Source organism: Lontra canadensis, unplaced genomic scaffold (assembly GCF_010015895.1).
Source record: "Lontra canadensis isolate GAN:19392208 unplaced genomic scaffold, GSC_riverotter_1.0 scaffold30, whole genome shotgun sequence".
In the NCBI taxonomy this organism is placed as follows: domain Eukaryota; kingdom Metazoa; phylum Chordata; class Mammalia; order Carnivora; family Mustelidae; genus Lontra; species Lontra canadensis.
The window spans coordinates 8,063,196-8,081,473 of NW_022631024.1; the positions used below are offsets into that span (position 1 = coordinate 8,063,196).

Consider the following 18,278-nt stretch of genomic DNA (forward strand, 5'->3'; position numbering starts at 1 on the left):
GGTGATGAGTAGGTTGGAGTCATTATACTACTCTTTCTATTTTTAAATGATTTAAAAATTTTTTTTCATACTAAAAAAGGACCACCTTGTGACCATAAGCATGCAAGCCTGAAGTCAGAAGCATCCAAATTAACTGATAGATATTTCATTTGCAGAAATTCAAATTTGTTAAACTGGCTAATTATAAAGCTAGTTAGTGAGAAAATGAGGAAGTTTTGAAGGAAGAAAACTGAAATTGGAGTTTCTCAATGTATATACATGAGACTTCTTTGTCTGCAACTAATAGAAAACTTGGCTTAGCTTAGGCAAGATTTGGAAATTTATTTTGGGCATTCAGGGCAATCTCATGGAATTCTAGCACAGAAATGCCACTGAGATGCAGGAGAAGCATAGTTCAGAATCTAAAGTCTGGCAGTATTCTGTCTCCATCTCGAATCTCACTGCTCTATCACGTCACAGACCAGCTTTCTTCATTTTCCAGTCAACACCATAGAACACATGCACATTCATAGTTTCTCAGCCTCCAGATAAAGCCTGATGCCCCCACTCCCACCCCGCCAGACCCTGTTCCAAAAATTCTGGAGGAGGGGTTTGATTGGTCCAGAAGCTGAGGTTGTCCTATCCAAGAGGAAGGGCCTAATTCTAGGTTAATCATGGCCAGAGTCCAAGGTGTATGCAGAATGGCTGATCCTGTTTTTTCCGTGGTGTTCCCGTGAATGGAGGGGGTGGCAAGAGCAATTCCCAGAGGTGTGGGGGTGGGAAGTAACTGGGCAGACAGACAAAAGTTATCTAGTTGAGTCAGGCCAGATCATGAAGTTTAGAGAGGATATAGAGATGGGTGAGAATGATGACTTGGACAGGCTTTACTTCGGTTGACTAAAGCAAATTAGCAATGCAGAAGACAGCATGTGACAAGGATACAAGTGAGGAGACTTGGCTTTCTGCTGCTCCTGGGTTACTCACAGAGGCAAGCTCAAGTTCAATGGCCAGTACAGTCCCCAAGGAGTTAGGAACCAGCCAGGCCACAGGTGCTCAAGCCATGACCTTGGGGCAGCAGGGGCGGGAAGGGGCTGTACTAGCACTCAAGTATCTCTTCACTCCCACCTAAGAGAACCCTTGCCACACCACCATTCAACATTTGTCCCACATTGTTCTATTTCCTACCACACCATCGGGCCCCACCTGGTCTACTAGACAACTGCAGCATGACAGCTGGAGCCTTCCATCTGTGCAGCTTCTAATTCCCCCCTGCCTTCTATTCTGGTTGCACAGTATTGAGAAAATCCTGATTCCCATGGATAAGTAGTTGCAAACCGAAGCAGTTTTTCATCATCTCCCATTGCAGCATCCAGCTCAAGCCACTTTCCAACTAAACTGATCCAGAATCTTGAGTGAGAAGTAAGTAGAGATTTGTTTGAGTTAAATCATTAGTAATGGTCAGTGGCTATGGCTATTCCTTGTTTTTCATTAAAATCAGGACCCAAGATTTAATAAGTATGAAAGTGATCCTAAATAGAATACTGGCATCAAATTAACTCACTTGTTACATTGTGATCCTAGTGAATCACAGTGTCAGCACCACTTGATTCACAAGATTCTGGCAATAAGTCACTGATAAACATAACCAAATCTACCTCACTACCCCTGACTCCTACCCCTGCAAGGGAGCCCTGACCAACAAAGGTGGTCCACTAACACTGCAGTGTTTAGGTAGTTAGAATAAATACTACACAACAGCCAATTAATAATAACGAATGAATGTTTGCATAGAAATAAAGTGCTTCTCCATTCTTTTCTTACTTGATCTCCAATAAACCTATGAGTTAGGTAGGATAGATGTGATTTTATAAAGGAGGAAATGGAGTCTCAGAGAAGTGCCCTGACCTGTCCAAGTTGGTCATAGAGGAGAAAACATAGAGGAGAAAACAAGGTCTTAATGCTTCCCTCCTCCCTTCCTCCTTCCATTCCACCCTCCCTCCCTCTGTCCTTCCTCTAGCCCTTTCTCTTCCCTTCCCTTCTCCCTCCTTCTCTCCTTACGTCTTTCTATGTGCATGTGTTGATTTCTACTATGACTCAGGCTCTAGGCTTGGAACTGGGGATTTGAAGATAAATGAGACATGGTTAGCGCTTTGAAAGAACAGAGTGGAGGAGACAGATGTCTCCAGAACTAAAACCAGACACAACGTGGAGCCATCACAGAGGGAGGGAAGACATTTAACTGGACCCCATCACCAGGCAGAAATAATGGTGAGGAGAAGAGCACCCTGAGCAGAGGGACCAGAGAGAGTAAACGCTTGAGAAGATAGGAAAGCACTGAGCTGGTGAGGAGTGATGGTGTCTAGGGAAGGAGAGTGGGGTGAAGCTGGTGCTAGACCAAGGAAGGCCTTGAAGTCTGTGCTAGGAGGTTTGGAAGGTGATGGGGGCCACCGAAGGGTTTTAAGCAGGGAAATGACAGGATCCCAAGTCATTTAAAGAAAGATCATTTGGAAGCTGGTATGGTGAATGGTCAGGAGGCACTGAGCACAGTTAAGCTGTTGCAACAATTCAGACCTAAGATGATAAGGTAAGACCTGAGGCAACGGAGCTGGGGGGGCGGAGAGCTATTTCACAAGAGATTTGGGGGATAACAGCAACTTTAAGTGGTTCCTGCCATTTTAGTTTCTTCCTCAATCCTGTGTCCTTTTCATTCGTTCTTTTCAGACTATCCATTTATATTTATTATGTTATCTCTCCGTGAAACAAATTTCTCAAGAATGCTTCTCCCTTTTCCGATTTTAGGTGGGCAGCAGCAGCTTTTTCTTCCCAGGCCCGGTTTTCGGGTGCTTGGTAACTCTATGTAGAAGGTCAGGCTGAGAAATAGCCCCGGGATGGGGGGTGGTGGGGGAACTCTCCACCCTGCTGCGGTCGCGATTGGGCCAGCTGGGCACGTGGTCACGCTGGGCCAATCAGAGCCCTTCCCCAGGGTCTTGAAATTGGATGGAGCTCCTGCCTTCTGGAAAGGAGTTGGCCAGTAGATAGCTAGCTGTTGGTTGATGGTTCGAGTGGCTGTTTTCTGAGAAGGAGAAAAAGCTGATTTTTAGGAAGTAAGAATAATGAAGTATATGCTCAAAGAGAAGCAGAGACGAAAGAAGAAAAGAGGGATGTGCATGCTCCCCCAGCACTCAGGTACCTGACTGCACCTGATCCTGAGACAATCATGTTTCTACACTTGGGTTCCCTTTTGCTTTAGCTGGCTCCAGGCAACGTTACTGTCCCCAAAGGGACTTCAGTACTGTTGTCTACAGACGCTGTTACAATGATCGAACCTCCTGGAAGTGTCTGTCTGGAAGTGTTTGTGCAATTTACTCTCTAAATACTTCCTTTTTTTGCTCATCACTGTTGTTTGTTTTTTATTTTTTAAAGATTTTGTTTATTTCTTTTAGAGAGAGAAAGAGAGATCACGGGAAGGTCAGAGGGGAGGCAGAGGGAGAAAGAATCCGAAGTTGAATCTACACTGAGCTCAGAGCCGGACTCAGGGCTCATCCCACAACCATGATGAGATCATGACCTGAGTTGAAACCAAGAATCAGTCAGACCCCAACCGACTGAGACACCCAGGCACCCCCACCGTTCGTTTTTTAGAGTAACTTTTTTAATTGAAGGATAGCATACACATAGCAGTTGCTCATTTTTAAAAGACCTATTTGCAATTATTTTTAAATTCATTATTCAAAATTAAGTATAGAACAAATTGGTCAATTCTCTCCAAAACATTTGCTGGAAACGTTCTCAGTGTTGGTAGGTAACGGGGGAGTGGAGATAAATTAAATTTAGTCTGTGTGGCGCCTGGGTGGCTCAGTCAGTTAAATGTCTGCCTCTAGGTCACAATCCCAGAGTCCTGGGATAGAGCGCCACAATGGGCTCCCTGCTCAGTGGGGAGCCTGCTTCTCCCTCTTCCTCTGCCTCATGTTTGCTCTTTCTCTCTAGTGTTCACTCTCTCTCTCTCTCTGAAATAAATAAAATCTTTAAAAAACATATACAAATTTTTAAAAAGTTTAGTCTGTATCAACCAGAGTTCACAACCTCTTGTGAGTGGGTGGATGGGTGTGGAGAAAGACATACAATTAAATTATTGTCTGAAAAGTTCTAAACAAAAAGCATTTATTAAACCAATATTTGTCTTGTGCCCATAATGTTCCAGGCACTGCAAAACATGCCAGGAAGTCCGTCCCACGGACCCTAAGTGCTAAGGGAAGTATATAAAAATAGATGTGGCAGAACTGAAAAGGGTCAATTAACTGTATTCCTGAGGGATCAGGAATGGAGAAGGTAGCATTTGAGCTGGGCTGAAAAGGAGAAGTAGAATGTTGGCAGATGGGGAAGAGGAGAAAGCGGCATTCTATATTCAGGAACCTGCATACTAAGCAAAGGTATGGGGCTGCGTGCTTCAAGGACGTGCTGGGAAGCTGAGAGAAAATTCCACCCCAATATCTCCAGGTCTTCTTGCACTTGGAGAGAACCACGTGACTAGGTTTACCAGTGGGCTGTAAATGGAAGTCACACATGGCAGTTCTTGGCTAAAGTATTTTAAAAAGCAAGTTTTGGGGTGCCTGGGTGGCTCAGTCAGTTAAGCAGCTCCCTTGGGTTTGGGTCATGATCCCAGGGTCTTGGTATCAAGCCCCACATCGGGCTCCTTGCTCAGTGGGGAGCCTGCTTCTCCTTCTTCTGGCTGCTGCTCTGTCTACTTGTGCGAGCTCTCTCTCTCTCTCACTGTCAAATAAATAAAAATAATCTTGGGGTGCCTGGGTGGTTCAGTCAGTTAAGTGTCTGCCTTTGCTCAGGTCATGATCTCAGGGTCCTGGGATAGAGCCCCGCATTGGGCTCCAGGGAGCCTCCTTCCCCCTCTGTCTGCCTGCCTCTCTGCCTACTTGTGATCTCACTCTCTGTCAAATAAATAAATAAAATCTTAAAAAAAATAAAATCTTAAAAAAAAAAAAAAAAAGGCATGTTCTCCCTTAGCCTTCCTGCCTTGCCACAGTGACTGGGAGGCCGTTTGTTCCAACTGGTGCAGCTGTAGGATGGTGGCTTCTCGATCAGTCTAGCTTCTTGAGGGATTGTGTGGGGCACATGCATGGGATGTGTACCATGACCAAGAAATAAACTTTTGTTGTGTGAAGCCATTAGGATTTGGGGGTTCATTTGTTACTGCAGCAGAAGTTCGCCTATCCTGATACACCAGGCTGAGAAATTTGGAATTTACCCTAGAGGTAGAGGGTAGCCCTTAAAAGTTGATAGGCTGGTGAGTAGCATTGTGCTGTCCAGATCATCCCCATTCGTGTAGAGCCCACAGTGTCATTAACCACTGTCCCATCTCAGAAGGGTTTGAGCTCAATTCAGTTCAGCTCCCACTTTTCTTTTTCTCCTTCAACCACCTAGGACAGATGTCCAGAGCTTTCTTGTTACCACATCACTGAGTCCGGGGTCTCATTACTTGCTTTGGGCTTACAGATTTTGTCCTCGGGCATGATGTAGGTATCTGTCACCTGGAATAAGTGAGCAGGTTCATGCCGAAATCACATGGTATGGGTAGGCAAGCATCCAGTAAGTTACCAATGCTAATGGAGTGATCCATCCACTGGCTGTCCACATGGAAACAGTGTGCATAGGCCAGTTTGGTGTGGGTAACAGGAGGTCCTCTCTGTGGTCATAGCTGAGTGATCTGTGACAACGCCTCTGTGCTCGCCTTGCTCCTTGATGCTCAAACAACGTCCCTTGAAGCCTTCCTTGCTAGTTTCATTCACCTGCCTCAACTGATCTTTGGGTCTTCCTCCTTTTTAGTAAACTGGCCCGGATCAGCAACCAGACTAGTGGGGAACTTGTGGCAAACTCCCCCGTCACTTTCTTCCCTTCCTCCAATCCTCTGATCTCTAAATCTTGCATTCTCCCTTTGGTCTCCTCCATAGTACTTCCTTCTTTCTCTGTTCTAGTTCCTGTTGTCTAGTTCTTTAACAGAAGAGTGGATGATCTATTAAGTCTACATTCTAGGTCATCAGCAATTGATACAAACAGACCAAAAAGGGAAAAGATTTCTCTATTCTTAAGGGTGGGGAGGACTCAACATAGAAGCTGCATAACAGGAGAGAAAATAGTTAGAGACAAAGAAAGGGAGGCAGCTACATGCTGGCTTGATTCTAAGCCAGCCTGAGCTTTCCCATCCTGCCACTCACACAAGAGAAAGATTTGGCTCCCCCTAAAACAAGAGTCACTAGCCCTAAAGGCTTTCAACCTCACACCATGACGGGGAGCCATCTCAGCCCTGAGGGCCCATTCTTATTTCTTATTCTTATTTAGACCTTTTTCTTTCCTTTTCTCTCCCCCAGTTCCCAGTGCCCCCAGACTCCAGTTTCCTTGGGTCAAGATCTGCTTCAAACCAGAACTACCTCTTCACCCAAAGAGGTCATCCTTTACTATCTAATGATTTTAACCTTTCCCCTCCAGACTGGGCTCTGGGCACAACAGGAAGGCCCTTATAAGGCTTTTTCCTCAACCTAAGAGCAATTTTCTGCAGGAGGTGAATTCTTCTACTATCTCTTTAGTAATAAGCTCATCTAGCAATATTTTTGTGTCTCACAACCTGTGTTTTCTTTGTTATTGTTATTACTTTGAATAGATGATGATTTACATGGTTTAGAAATTCCAAGGCCGGGGGTGCCTGGGTGGCTCAGTGGGTTAAAGCCTCTGCCTTCAGCTCAGGTTATGATCCCGGGGTCCTGGGATAGAGCCCCACATCAGGCTCTCTGCTCAGCAGGGAGCCTGCTTCCTTTCCTCTCTCTCTGGCTGCCTCTGCCTACTTGTGATCTCTGTCTGTCAAATAAATATATAAAATCCTAAAAAAAAAAAAAAAAGAAAGAAAGAAATTCAAAGGCCACAATAGGTATATACAGAAAATCTCCTCTAAGCCCCATCCATCAGCCACTGGAACTCTCCCCAGAGGCGACCCACGTCACCAGTTTCTTATGTATACTTACAAAGTATTTTATATAAGTTCAAGCAAACACTTCTGTCTGTTCTTTCTCTTCCTTATTATTCTTCACACATACGTGTTGACAGTCCATACATGTTGATTTGCACCATTTTTTTTTCACTTAAAGGTATAGTTTGGGAATGATATTCCAGTGACTGCCTATTACATAATTTATTTACATAATCCTCGACTGATGGACAGGTAGCTGATTTCAAGTTTTTTTGCTACTGTAGGGAACACTGCCCTGATAACCCTGTACGTACACCATTTTGCACATTTTTGGAGCACACCTGTTAAAAGAAATTCCTGGCTGTGGAACCACTGGCTCAAAGAGAATGATAACTATTCCACTTGCCCATCTGTTTTCCTACGCAGTGCAGGACATGTCTTCCCAGGAAAGTCCTCTGGGGCCAGGTGGAAATTGAGTTGGAGGGAGAGGCCCTGTGAAGGAGTGGTATGTTCAAGGTGAAGTGGGGCCAGGGAGATTCACCCTCCGGGGGTCAGAGAAGGCCTTGCGAAGGTGAGGCTTGAACAGAATCAGGAGCTCACCAGGCAGAGAGAGGAAGCAGCTGGGCGGTCATGCTGGCTCTTCCTGGCACTGTAATCTGAAGAGATCATTGGTGGGTGGGGGGGTGGGGGGGTGGGGGGGAGGTGGTCTACCTGAGGATGTACTGATAGCCTTACCTCTAAGAGAAAAGAACAGGAAACCATTTGGTGACATTTATGTAATGATGGTGTATGAATGCCATGGAAAAGCAAAGTAGAGGAAGGGTGATAGCAATAATGACAGCGACTCTTTCTTATTAAGAGCCACTGTGTGCCAGGCACTGGATGACTAATCGCACGTGCATTTTTTAAAACCCAGTGAATCCTTACGCCACCTCTGCATAAGGCACTATTGTTTCCAGTTTACAGATGAGAACACTGAGGGTCCAGATGACAAGGAGCCTGCCCAAGGTGGCACAACAAGCAAGTGGCAGAGCCAGAGTTCCATGAAGGTGTGTTACTCCAGAGCGTTCCCTCTCACCTGCCAGAAAGCCTCCTCCCAGCCACTGAACTCTCCAGAGCCCTGGCGAGGTGTGGTAAGAGAGGAAGTGATTACAGCTGATTACAGGTGAGGGTGAGGAGGTTAGATGATTTTTTTCAGAGGAAAAAATAAAGAATATATCACAATAGGGGAAAACATTTGCTAAATAATCTAATGAGGCGGAAGAAAGCTGTGCGTATGATCATTTAGAGACGGTGGTTACAGTTATGTAAAAAGAGAAATAACTGTGGGTGTGCTGACTTCCCATCTAGAAAATTCTAGAACATCCCGAGTTTAAGTTTCTGATTATTGTCAGTCCTGTATCAGTTGCTGTGTTCTGACTTTAGGAAAGCTGAGGAAATATGACTACTTTACTTAAAACTGAAGACTATATGTATATTTTAAGATTTTATTTATTTACTTAGTTATTTATTTTTAAAGATTTTATTTGTTTATTTGAGAGAGAGAGAGAGAAAGTGGAGGGGAGGGACAGAAGGAGAAGCAGGCTCCCTGCTGAGCAAGGAGCCCAACATGGGGCTCAATTCCAGGACCCTGGGATCATCACCCAAGCCCAAGGCAGATGCTTAAGCAACTGAGCCAACTGAGCCACCCAGGTGCCCCTATTTATCTATTTTAGAAAGAAGAGAGCGTGTGCATGCCAGGGGCGGAGGGGGGGTGCGCAGTGGGGAGCAGAGGGGGAGGGAGAGGGACAAACAGACTTCGGGCTGAGCTCAGATTCTGATCCCACCACCCTGAGATCATGACCTGAGCCGAAATCATGAGCAGGCCACTTCACCGACTGAGCCACCCAGATGCCCCAAAACTAAAGACTATATTGAAGACATTTTAAGTCGTTGCTGTATTTTTGATATCATGAGCATTTAAATATACATAGGTTATGGAACAAACACTGTGATATGGGGACATAACAAGTAATAGATATTTTGGTCTTTGTTCCTGGCTTCTGGCCAGGGATCCAAAAACCTTTGTAATTTCCGAAGTGATAAAGGTGCTAAGAACATCTTTTGTTATAATATTTGTTCTTTGACCCTAGTTTCTGATGCAGGGCTCCTAAGTCCCTTGGAATTTCCCAGTCCATAGGAGCATCTGTTGTTCTAAGGAGGAGATTCTTGGTGGGCTCCTAGAGAGCCTCAGGTGGGGGCTGGTCACCAGAAAGACCAAGGCATGAATAGAAACTTGGAACTTTCATCCCCACCCCACCAGCCCCTGAAGGGCGGAGAAGGACTAGAGACTGAGTTAATAATTGATGGTACCCACATGATAAAGCCCCCATAAAAATCCCCACACTGTGGGGTTCGGGGTGCTTACAGTTTGCTGAATACATGGAGGTGCTGAGAGCTTAGTCCTTCGGGAGGGCATGGACGCTCCTTGTCCTTCCTCCACACTTGGCTCTATGCAAGCCTTTATCTGGGTGCTCCTGAGTTGTCTCCTTTATAAGGAACTGGTAACCTAGTAAGTCAACCGTTTTCCTGAGTTCTGTGAACCGGTCTAGTAAGTTATCGAACCTGAGAATGGGTAGGAACCTTTAGTTTACAGCCCGGAGACCTATGCTAGTGATTGGCATCCGAAGTGGGGTGGGGACAGTTTTGTGGAAACCAACCCTAACCTGCGGGTGGGCTCTGATACTATCTCCAGACAGTGTCAGACCTGAACTGAATTGTAGGACACCCACCTGGAATCACAGAATTGGTCAGTGTGGGGAAAACCCCTCACATTTGGTTTCAGAAGTGAAGTTCTGTGGGAATAGTAGAGAAGAAACAGTAGTGCCCCCCCCTTACACACACATCAGTGTTGTTATAGGGAATAATCTTTTTCTTTTAAATATGAAACTTGGAAAAGCTAAGGGGTGACATCTGATACAAATCTAGAAGGTTAAGGAAGCAGACGTTTTAAGAGGGCATCTTAGCCTTACTAATTAATGTAAATTGATATCAGTGTCTTGCCTATTCATTAAGAGGCTGCTCCAGTCATTGGATTTCTGTGGTGATTGTTTTTTAAAGGTTAGCCTTGACCGACTCCATTATGATTTTTTTTTCCAACAGTACCAGTGAACAGAATCAAGAGAGGAAACTTATATTTATTTCAAACAGTGAAAATAACAGCTATCAATTGGTTGTTTCAGAAAAGTTGTTTGGAATTCCTTTATTTGATCATTTGTTCACCCTGCCTTTATGTTAACTAATTTTTCTTAATTAATTTTGCTCATTTCACTCATTCATTCATTCATGCCACATCTCCTAACCTGTCATGTGCCAAGTTCTGTGCTGGGCACAAAGAGCAAATGGCCAGGCAGACCTGGTCCCTGCCCATGAGGGGTTTGTTGGTAGGGCTAGAAATTATAACACAGTGTCATTAGTGCCATTTCACTTCAATCTGGTGAGTGTGTAGTGAGGGTCTGCTCTGTCTAGGTTGCTGTGCTGGGCACTTTCACAGGCAAGAAGAGAATGAGCTCATAGTATCATGGTGGAGACAGTAAACAATCTGGTAATTAAATAATTAAAAATAACCATCATGTATAAGGGGATTAAGCAGTGCTCTGGGATGAAGAATAACAGGACAGATTTTCCAGTTGGTGCTCTGATGGACACATCACAGGGGACTGTGGGAGCCAGGAGGGTCAGCTAAGATGATACAGCCCAGAGCAGTCAGGGAAGGCTTTGCCAAGGAGGGTCCCTCCAAACCGAGTCTGTACATGTAGGAAAGAGTCAAAGGGGGGAACGTGGAGATGGGCAGTCCCAAGAGAGAGAACTGAGATTTCGCTGACAGAAGGTAGGATCCACTCAGACTGGGAGAGCAGAAGGTGATTCAGTGGCAGAGGTGGGAGGAGATGAGATGAAGCTGGAGAAACAAAGCAAGGCCAGGTCTATGTGGCCGCCAGTACCAGGCAGACGAAGCTGGTATTTGTCTGGATGTGGACAAAATGTAAAGCTCTCCAAACCATGGCCCTTGCCACATAAGATTCCTGTAGCTTTTCATGGGTTCCAGAAAACCAAACCTATTGTATTTCGTGCCATGATTCCATTGTATACTTTAAAAGGGGTTCATAAGTTGCTTGCTGAAGATGTAACTGTTTTTCTTTTTTCATTTCTAGAGAAAAAGGAACTTAAAAGTCCTCTTGGGGTAATTCACCTTTAGTTGCCCGAAGGTTGCTCCCTCATCCTTGAAGGGGGACACGCAGGGCATTTGGAGAAAAAAAAAGAGGGACGTTGGAATTCCCTAAGGGCGAGTCTGCAGACAGATTTTGGTATGGAGACTGGCAGGACAGGACCTTGTAGGATGGCTGTAGGAGTAACTTGTAGGAGTAACTCAAGTGTGTTTCTGGGCTAGGCAGTGAGGCAGAAGGACAGCTCATGGAGGTCCCTGGCACCTGCCCAGGGACCTGGATCTGCAGGGTCATTTGTCTGAGGTTGGGGTAAAATAGCAAGATGGTGCACCAGGGAGCAAGCAGAACTCTAGACTACTGCTTGCTGTGGATGTGGGCTGACCCTGTCCCTGCTGGGGCGCTTCAGCCTTGGAGTTTGGGAACATTCAGGAGGAGCAAAAAGCTCCATCAGGGAAACACTTGAGAAACTTGGGTTTCTCAAGTCTGTGGCTTTGATTTGGAAAACAAAGAAGTGAAATGATTACATTTGCACTGTGAGTGTCTGAATGTCAGATGTGAATGTCTAGAAATGGCAGATGTGAGATGAGACAAGCTAGAGTGATTGGACCTAAAGTCTAATGTTGTGAAGGACAGTTAACTAGATCTTAGGAGGCGGATGCCCTCCAGCTCTCCTTGGGGCCAGTGCAGCAGAAGCAGGGGCTGAAAAATCCCTGGTTTTGTGAGCCAGGTCTAACCCCTCCTGGGGTGGGGGTTGTTACTTCTACCATCCCAGTTTGCAGATGGGATCATGGAGGCCCAGAGGAGTGAGTGACTTGCCCTGGATCATTCTGCAAGAAGAAGGCAGGACACAGAGTGAACTCAGGTGTCTGAATTCCCCAGGCAACGCTCTTTGGATTCCAGCAAAGTGCTACCAGTGCAGTAATCGTGGTGAGAAAGAAGAGGAGAGGGAGGAAGAGGGGGGCCCGGGGAGAAAGAGAGAAACACAACAGAATAGGGAGAAGGGAAAGGAGGAGGCACAGAGTGGAGGACCCAGGCCAGCTTTTGACTAAAACCTTAATCCAATCAGCTATTATGGGTGGTTTTTATTTTTATTTTTTTTTAGCTTCTCGGTGTTCCAAAGAAGGTAATGCTTTGCTGGCCTGATTGTGTTTCCATTACAACTTGTGGCCGGAGATGCAGCACAAGATTTAAAAAAAAAAAAAAAAAAAAAAAGCCCATTGTTTCGTGTTGTGATAATATAACTCTCTGTAAATGGTGCAGTCCAGTGGACAGAGTACTGCCCCCTCCCACCCCACTGGTGACCTGAGGGGACAGCTGAATGCCTTCTGGTCTGCTGAGCCCAGAAGAGTGGGGCTGGGCTTCCACAAACAGCTGGGGTGATTCATCTAGAACAAAAGCCAGCTCTTCTGCTAAATCCCTGGCCAGCCCGGGCTGTGGGGCCAGTGGGCCCCTGTCCCCTTCCTTGGAAACTTCTTCTTGAGCTGGCTCCAACAGTGTCAGTCTCCTGCATGAGAGCCTCGGACAGCTTCCCAGTGCCCCATCCCTTCAGTCTGGCACGCTCTCGGTCTCAGACTGGGTTTGGAGTGAAATATCAGTTCTCGTCCCACCACTGCCTTTTCCCAGCTGTGCAACGTAAACTAGTGACTTCACCTCTCTGAGCCTCGATCTCTCCCTCTCGGAACTGGGAATGAGAATAGTTTCAATCTGAGGAATTTGCGGTTAGTGTCCAGGGAGTGAATGCCTGGGGCAGGCACCTGTGAGTGCTGCTGTCCTCTTGCTGCCTGGTTCCATCTTCTCGAACTCAGAGCAAGTACCCTGTGTTCCAGACATGCTAGCGCATGCTCACTCATCCTAAGCATCTCTGTGCCTTTACTATGGGGTTCCCCTAATGATACCAGCTACTGTTTACAGAGCCCTTTCTATGCAGCAAATGGTGGACATGGATAATTTCATTTTTCTACAACTCCTGGAGGTGGACTCAGTTATCAGATGAAGAAGCTGAGGCCCTGGGAGGTGTCCTACAAGGCCTGGCCCATCTCCTTATTTGCAGTCTTCTTGGACCCTGTCTGCATCCCCCAGCCTCCTTCCAACCCTACCCGAGCTTCCTCTATCATAGTTCCTATAACATCTTATTGTAATTGTCTGTTTCCTTGGCCACAGGCCCTGTAAGGGTTGAGTCTATGGCTGATTCATCTCTATGCCCTTAGCCCTAAACGCTGGACTTGGCACATAACTCGTACTCAAAAAAGCAGTAAGTAAATAATAAGTAAGGAAAAAACACAGAACATGAACTTCTTCTGTGGGTACATAAAAGAATACAAAAATAGCACTGCCTCAAGGATTTTTTTTTTTTTTGGTATGGGTGTGTGTATGTGTGTACGGGGTTTTATGAATTACTTCTTATTTCTGAAGCACAGCAGTTTATAATCCTTCTTCTAGATCTACATTTCTTAAACAACTCCAGATACGGTCCATAGAAATATTGCGTTGTCATAAAGCATTATATGAAGTGTTGTAGGGAGGGGCCGAACATCAGGCCCGCATCTTATCAAGATGAAATTAAATAATTCCTGATCATGAATGGGAAGCCTGGAGGAAGCCTCACCTTCCTCCTGACGTTCTTCTCTTTGGCTACAGAAAGAACCTGGGCTTTGGAGACCCACCTGGACTCGGATTCCAGACCAACTCACCCAGCCGTAGAAACATAAGCAAGTTGCTTATCTTTTCTGAGCCTGTTTAATGTATTTGAAAAATTGAAGATTATACCTAACTTGGAGGTAGTTATAAGGCTTAATTGACATAATAAATTGGCATAATGTGACCAGTAAGCACCCCAAACCTGGTAGTTATAGTTTTAATTTTTATTATGACACCGTCACCGGGCCAGCTGTGTGCAGCTGCGGACAGGCTGCATTTAACAACCAGCTGTCAAAATTCCTGGAGACTTAATAGCCAGCTCAGGGGAGCTGATTGAAGCTAGCTCTAGCACATTACTGGAGGGACCCAGGCTTCTCCCCTTCTTCCAGGCTTGTCTTCCTCCGTCCTCCATACCTTTGCTTATTCTGTGCCCAGAGCAGAAGATTCCGTCCCATTCCTTACCTCCAGTCTTAACTCTTTGCAGCCTTTCAAGCCCAGCTGAGTCCTCTGTCTAGTGATCCTATCTTCTCTGCCTGGCTCTCCCTCCCCCTTTCTCTCCATCTGCAGGTTACAGTGGGAGCAGCCAGGTTTGTGCAATATGAGCCTTTCTCTCTGGCTGGAGTCACTGGATAAAGGGTAGGCATGTGACCCAAGTTAGCCTGTGGGCCACAGACAAAGATTCCAGCTCCCTGCTGGTAAAAGCCATTTTGTGGAAAGCAGAGATGCTTGTCCGATTTGAGGCAGAACAATGAAGCAGATGAGCAGACGGGTGATGGAGTCAAAAGCACTTTCCAGGTACTCTGTGTGCTCAGGCCAACATCCGGGCTGACCCTGAGGCCCAGCTACATCGCGCCCCAAGGTCTCTTTGGGATACTGCAGGATCCCTGAAGAGCACTCTTTAGTCAGTCGCTTGCACAAAGTCCTGATCTTGTGCTCTGCTTCTAGGAACCTGCTAGAAAGCATTCAGCGCTCAATAAATGCTGTCCTAATAACTTACTTTTCTGAGGCTAGCATCAGGAGAGGTCTGCAAAAGAACCGGAGTGGATCCCAAATTCTTCCCTGGACAATCCAGCCTTCTCCTCTCTGAGTTTCTCCACATTGATTTACCCACATCCATCCTGCCTTTTCATGTGGGTCTCACTGGCTTTCTCTGTGGAAGGTGGTCACCTCAAAATGGCGGTCTTAGCCTTCAGAGATGGCTAGCCCTCACAGGCCCAGCTAATTAACCGTAATCACCCTATCCCAAACTTTATTTCCAAATTCTGATAGTCCTGCTTGGTTCTGGTGTCTACTCCTAATACTATCAACTGTGTTTGGTGTGGGGTGGATAGTATATAAACATAGATGCCAAGTGAGGGCCACTCCTGTGGATGGGGAGAGGCATCCAAGGGGGACCAACAACCCCAAATTATCCACTGTACAGCCTGGGTTGTGGCCTTTGTTTTCCCCATCCCCACTCCTGGAGGATAGGGGGAGGCAGTCTTCTGGCAAAAGGGTACCTCAAAGTTCTTCCATGAGAGGAGATCATGTTATCCAAAACAAGAAGTTCTTCACTCTGAAGGTGAGGATCTAGAGCAAAAAAGGCCTCACTAATGCCTACAGCCAGTGGGGACAGGAGTACAAGTAGGAGTCTAGAAAGAAATGAGAATAAGATACCAAGGCAGAGGGGCACCTGGGTGGCTGGTGTGCCTTTGGCTCAGGTCATGATCCTGGAGTCCCAGAATTGAGTCCTGCATCGGGCTCCCTGCTCAGTGGGGAGTCTGCTTCTCCCTCTGACGCTACCCCCTCTCCTGCTGTCTCTCTCTCACACACTCTCTCTCAAATAAATAAATTTTTTTTTGAAGAAAGAAGATACCAAGGCAGAGGAGACTTCTTAGCATCCTTGCAAAGCCAACTTGGCCTTGACTAAAAGGTCAGGCCAAGATCTATCCTGACCAGCTGTGAATGTCTGCCAAGCAAAGCACTAGGCATCTGCGTGGCCCTCCAATTGAAGTATTACTTTTCATCATTGGCATCATGCTCATAATTTCTCATTATTTCTGGGGGCAGCTTGTGCTCACGTGCTTCTCCAGTACCAAGTAGAGTAATTAGAGGGTTATATGTGCTCCGTTAACCTGTGCTCCATTGGCCTCAGTTTCCCCATTTCTTTAGTGAGGGCTTGGACCAGATGTTCTCTAAATACCCTTTATCTCAATCTGATATTCTCCAGTTCAGTGGAGACACAGATTCAGAGGTTTACCCTTCTTGGCCAGAGAGAAGCTGCTGGCGTTGAAAATGATACACTAGGCAAATCTGGGGCATGTGTGCACCAGGTTTTATAATCAAAGAGCTCAGAGCTGAATCGTGTGTTTTTGCCTTTCTCCTCACCGGCCTCCCAAGGGGCCATAGGCAGCCTCTGGAAAAAATCAGAGAATGTCAGAGGGAGAGTGTAGCCTTTCTTTGGGGTGAGCGCCCTGCTTCAGTTCTTAGGGAAAGTAGGACTGAGTAGAGTTTCCCAAGCCAGGAAAGGTGTCAGTGTATGACATCAGACATTGAGCAAAGGAGAAAGACCAAGGACTCAGGTGTGTTTGTTGTTACTTGTGTGAACTTGGGACCGCTACTTAACCATCTCTCTTAACCAAAGGTGTCTTGGCCCCCTCATCTGAAAACTAGACCTGGTAACATCTACCTGGGGGGTGGGGTATGGGTGGGGAGGTGAGGATAAAAGTTGGTAGCCCATGAGCATGTCCAGACAGACACCCAGACACCCAGAGGTGTCCAGAGAATGGTTCCTGTAATTACTTGCATTTTAGAAAGGGAGGCAGGAGTGAGTGGAATTGCTGAGCTGGGATTCCCCAGGCTGTGTGACTTCCCTGGCTGTTACTCAATGGAAAAACCAAAAGAAAAAAGAAAAAAAGAAGGAAAGACCAGGAAGTGAGTATGGTGCTCCTGGCTCCTCTGCTCCTTGAATGCCACCTTTTCTTGCTCCAATCCCCAGAACCTGGCAATTACTGACTTGGTACATTTTACCTTGTGGGAGAAGGAGGTATTTCCAGCTGAACATGGGGCTGCTGCTAGTACCAGGCTGGGAACAGACATCGTGGTCATCTGGTCCAGTTTCCTGCTCTGGGAGTCCTCCCCACCTGGAGCCACAGAGCCGCTGAGAGAGGCCTGGGAAAACCCATCTTTGCAGCAGGACTACTGGAGGCCGTCCTGTGCCCTGTGCCATCACACGTGGCTGTTTCTCCAACACATGTGAGATGCTGTTGAGATGGAGAGAATACTGCATTTGTTTAAAAGTGACTTTGCACTCATCTTCTGGACAATGTGGATTTCATCCATCACCTAAAATAATATCTGGCATCACACTGGCTAAGAACTTCCATTTATGGAGAATCCACAGAACCGGCTACTGTGCTGAGAGTCCTGTGTCTTCCCAACGAAGAGGCAATTATTATATCCACTTAACAAATGAGGAAACGACACTTTGCCAATGTTAAGTCACTTGTCCCAAGTTACAGTACTGGTGTCAGGATTTCCCACCAAGGCCATTTGACTCCAGAGCCTCTTTAGGTTCTGTTTTAAGGACAGGGATGCGCCTGGCATTTCTTGTTCTTTCATTCTGAATGAAGTTGGGAAACTTTCTCTCTTTCATTTGGTCCAGTGGGTCTAGCTGCCGCCTCTACACCTCCCCTGCTTTTGCGGGTAGCCCATTTCGCGCTCCCCTGAGGAGGGCTTTGCCTCCTGAAGTCGGAACTCACTGAAGCTGAAATCTGCCTCAGTGGATCCCAGCTGAGCATGGCAGGCTGCCCACCCCAGCTGAGCTCTTCGGCCCCAGCGCAGCCCCGCCAGCCCGGGAGCTCCCCCGGGTCGCTCCCCCACCCCACCCCCCACCCTCCTGCAGATCTTCCCTCCTTGCTCCGAGACTCAAGTTTATTCCTAGGAGGGCCGGGTGCCTTCTTTGCGGGGAGGTAGAGAGGCGTCTGGTAAAGAGACACAGGGTGCCCTCGACGAATGCCAGCCCGGAGCCGGAGTCGTCGTCTTCCCAGCAGCTTGCAGGCAGGGGCCAGCGCTCCTCCCCACCCCTACCCGGCCCCGCTCGGCCCGGCCGCCCCGCCCCGCCCCGAGGGCGGCTCCCGCCCGCGCCCTGCCCACCGCGTCGGAGCGACCGCAGAGCCCCCGCCCCGCGGTCCGGAACCAGCTGAGCGCAGCTGGACCCAGCAGCCGCCGTCGCCAGCGCCTCAGCAGCAGGTAGGGACGGGGACGGCCACGGCCCCGGACATCTTGGGGATCCCGGGCATCTGGGTCCTTCTCCTCCATTACCCGCGGTGCGAGCGAGCCCGCGTCTGGAGCTCGTCCCGGCAGCGGGGCATCGCTGGAGAGGGGCTTCCTCCCTCACCTTGCTGGTCTTCCGGGGGACCAAGAAGGGTTGGACTGGGGGGCTAGGGCAGGGGAGGAAGGGGGCCGGGCCTCCACCTACAGGCCCCGCTATGTTGCGAGCACCTGAG

General features: G+C 47.2%; 1 protein-coding gene and 1 long non-coding RNA gene across 3 annotated transcripts in view; both read left to right on the plus strand.

The window, feature by feature from the left end:
* Window positions 1–7,992, plus strand: part of LOC116872533 — a 42,197-nt gene extending 34,205 nt beyond the window's left edge. Inside the window, exon 4 of one of the 2 annotated variants that reach the window (XR_004383667.1) lies at window positions 7,919–7,992. This is a non-coding gene — a long non-coding RNA (uncharacterized LOC116872533). Of the gene's footprint in view, window positions 1–7,911 lie in introns of both variants that reach the window. The other variant, XR_004383668.1, reaches the window with a different exon arrangement.
* Window positions 7,993–17,923: 9,931 nt separating this feature from the next.
* The window catches only part of GSN (gelsolin), a 54,115-nt gene continuing 53,760 nt past the window's right edge, over window positions 17,924–18,278 (plus strand). The window contains exon 1 of the mRNA XM_032865763.1: window positions 17,924–18,021. The gene's annotated coding sequence lies outside the window, so the exon portion shown is untranslated. The remainder of the gene's footprint in view (window positions 18,022–18,278) is intronic.